Below are 3,814 nucleotides of genomic sequence, written 5' to 3'. Positions count from 1 at the left end.
ATATTAAAGCCGGATATTTCTGGTTTCTTGTTACAGGTACCTGCCTGATCCACATGGAGAAAACAGAACAGAATGCAAGGAATGAAGAAGAGATGAGTCACTCTACTCTAAAGGTTTGTCCTTCCATCAATAACTGCACCAATAACTATGAATTTGAATTAATTTGTATATTTGTAGTGCCCAGGCATTTTGTGTTTGAGACCTCTCATTTAATGCAAGCTGTTCCTTCAATATTAGCTATTTCTTTAATGCTTGGATGTCATAGTAGTTACTTGAATCGTGGGTAAAGGTCAGAGTATTTCTTCACACTGTGGTTAGAAAGAAGGCAGCAACAGTTACTCGTCTATCAAAAGCATATAAATCTTTGGGAGAGGCCTTGATGACTGTGCAAACCGTGTCTTGCGCCACTTGGGCAGCCATTTTGGATCTCAGTCACATCCGATTTCATGAATGGGCCACTGTAGGTAATGAAGGATGTGTGAAATCAGAAAGAAGCCATCTCCCTAAAGCCGGAGAGGGTCTGGCCTGTGGATGGGCCTTCCTGTTTGGTGGTTGTCTCACTACTGGCTCTGTGTCCTGTAAGTTAACAGTTTCTATCAGAAAAGAGGATGTTAGACCACAGGGGGGAAGTGTGAAAAGGAACTGTATCATTCGAAAAAAGTGAGGGAGGGGGATTCAAAAACTGAAGCGCAAGCAGAGTTTAATCGTATGTACAATTATTAAAAGACAGTGAATTGTGAAATTCATGCCTAAATGATAACATACTTCCACCTTATTGTTCCGTTGTGTGTATTATGAAATATTGCTGAGCCCATTCATGTACTGTATCATGCAATCGGGCTCTGAGGTTTCTGCAACACTTCCCAAACCTGTGGTCCAACAAACCGATGAAGCAACTATTAATTGATAAACTCTTTAATTCTCTCATATTTTGAAAGCAACACTGCAGCTTTTACTTGTAACCCTGACGTGATCTCGCAACCAGACGAGCAACGTCTTTCCAGCACGACATTCAACTTGATCCCTGCCTGGGACATGAGGTTTGATCTCCTTCTCATCTATCTCCAGTTGCTGTGGTGAAGTCAATCTTTTTTGCCTTTTTGGAGTGTTGAGGGAAAAATAGTTTGCACTTCACATATAGACACATTTTTAGTACGGGTCGGAATATCCTCTGTTTAGACTGGAACTGAAAAATCCAATGGGCATAAGAATTAGACGGGAAACACGTCTTTCGATGGAAAGCACAGCAGCAGTGTAGATGAGGAGATAATGGAGATTCTAGGCGTGCAATTATAAAACCTCCTTGTTCAGTTAAGCGACAAGGGATTAAATTTAAAGTGGAGCAACAACGAAATAATATCGTGGTATTCTGCAGAGGGTGTGAAACTAAATTCAAAATACAAGAAAATTCCCACTGCAAATGTTTATTTGCTTCGTTGTAACGACCTCGAGACCATAACCAAGAATGAACAAACAATAGCAAATATCAAAGAAATCGATAGATTGCGATCTGACGAATTACAAAAGTTAAGAACACAAGTCGAAGCATTCGCGTACGAGCAACAGGGGTGGGCTAGACAGCGCGAAGAAATGGCAACAAAAATTGATCAAATTCAAAGAAAACTTCAAACCGGCAGTAATTACATATCTGCTCTCGAAGATTGCTGCGATAAATCAGGGTTTCCAGTTGCTGCAGTTAAACAAGCAGCACTGGATGAAACCTTTGAGCTAGAGACTCAAAATGATAGCGATGATGGTGATGATGCCGCGCTAGGATACAGGCCACAGAGAGAAACTCGTAGCCGAGCTCTTGTGAACCTGTGGCCTTAAGAACCAAACCTGCTAAGCCCAGTAAAGACTCAAACAAAATCGAGTGACTTGCCAAAGAAATCAGTCAAAATCGCTGTGCTTAAAACCATCATGAATGCGTATGATGAAATCACAACAATCAGCCGCCCGTTAACATGCGAAGAATGCTCTAGACATAAACAAGTCGTAGGAATTATGCCGTTTCAACCCTACTTGGAAACATTGATGTTACATTCCACTGTGTACCAATTAGAATTAGTATGGCAAATAGCTCTCCTCACTATCCCTGATGAGCTCAGACTGAAACTAACCGCAGAGATGAAATTATCTACGAGCATCTAAAACAGACATTATTAGACATGAGGGGACCGACACATGCAGATTGGAGCAAAATATTAGAAATCAAACAAGCGAGTAATGAGTCATTTGAAACGTATGCTGAACGGTTATGGGTAACATACAGAGAACACTCAGGCCTAGAAAATGCAAACCGCGACCATGATGCATTACTACAACTTGTTAAGAACAATGCTGGCATCCCAGTTCAAAAGGCTTTATGAAATGGCATCGACCCGGCTGAAAACATGTTCAGAGCAATAGTAGACTGGGGTTCAAGAATAGAAAACAGATGGAGATCAAAACCCCATAGCGTTACCCCACCCCGCACCCTGGTTACAAAGACCAACTTGCCGTCCCAAATTCCACCTGCTCGCTCAAAACGAGACCTGCTCAGTAGTATGTCAGGCTTATTCAGATCAATTAATTTAGCAGCCAACACTTACAAAATAGCCAAACAATCCCAATTCTCCACGTGGTTGACAGACCAGATGGCCGCTGGTTTCCAACACATCACCAATAGCAATGATTAGATTATCAAAGTGGTTCGATCCGAAGCGCAGGCGCTTCTAACAATCAGCCACACACTGTTCAATCAGACCCGTACCATTGAATGTGACTGCAGATCATATGCACAAGATTTGTTCACTACAACAAGACAGGAAATTTTAGTCCTTCGTCTTCACAAGACCCTGACACATGTTTTGAATGATTTAATTGAGGTTTTAGACTTGCATAGATGGTTCTCTTCAGAAAAAATGAAAAATGTTAAATATTCAGAACTGTTATTTCTCTCCCAATGATAGCAAACTCATAAATGTTGAATCGTTGCATGGCCATTCAAATGCTGTTCAAGTGTCTCATACACAGTGGTGCGTCATCAGTGAGATGAATTCGTTCACATATGGAGGACTGACCTGCCCTGCTAATCACTCCTTTTGCTGGAAGTGACAGAGGACTTTTCTATGGGCCAGATCGACATCCTCGGAAGGATGCCAAAGGACGCAGAGATCTCCCCATGGTGGGACAACACCTTTTATGAACACGGAACACAAGCTTTGGTCGACACGATGGACTTGGTAGAGAACGTCATCCTCCAAACAGAATACCACCTCTCTCAAGCGCAAGTGGAGACAAACTTGGCACGAAAGACTGCACAGATTCAGTCTAGGTCATCTACCCAATCGACACAGACTGCATATACCTGGTGGGACTGGGTACTTCAAGGTTGTGCGGTTGGAAGCTCACTCATCTTCTCCTTCACTCTATTCCAATGTTGCTACTTCAGACACCTCATCAGATCAGTAAAAGCATCCACCAACACTATCTTAACTCTCTGCCCCTTAAAGCTGCCCACCTTACAAAGACTGAAGTGACACCGCAGGAAACCCTGTGAGTGGCCCATGGTGCCAAAATTATGCCAACAAGTCTGGGCTACCCCTTGAGAAAACAAAAGGCTCTCATGAGAATTAACTATCTCTTGTTATAAAAATTTGTTATAATATAAAAGCTTAATATATAGCTTTCCTGTAGCTCAAACAGTAGAGCATTGGCGCTTGCAACGTCAAGGTCATGGGTTCGATTCCCAGGGAAAGCAAGAACTGATAAGAATGTAAAAATGTGTACCTTGAAATGCAATGTAAGTCGCTTTGGATAAAAGCGTCTGCCA

General features: G+C 42.1%; 1 pseudogene across 1 annotated transcript; it reads left to right on the top strand.

The window, feature by feature from the left end:
* Positions 1–2,910: 2,910 nt before the first annotated feature.
* Positions 2,911–3,521, top strand: LOC307153717 (annotated as a pseudogene). Its single transcript has one exon. The product of its transcript is annotated as an uncharacterized misc_RNA (transcript).
* Positions 3,522–3,814: the final 293 nt, after the last annotated feature.

The sequence above is a fragment of the Squalius cephalus genome, assembly GCF_949319135.1.
Source record: "Squalius cephalus genome assembly, chromosome: 25".
Taxonomy (NCBI): Eukaryota; Metazoa; Chordata; class Actinopteri; order Cypriniformes; family Leuciscidae; genus Squalius; species Squalius cephalus.
The sequence above is the reverse complement of the archived record's forward strand: the minus strand, read 5'-3'. Positions and strand labels throughout refer to the sequence as shown.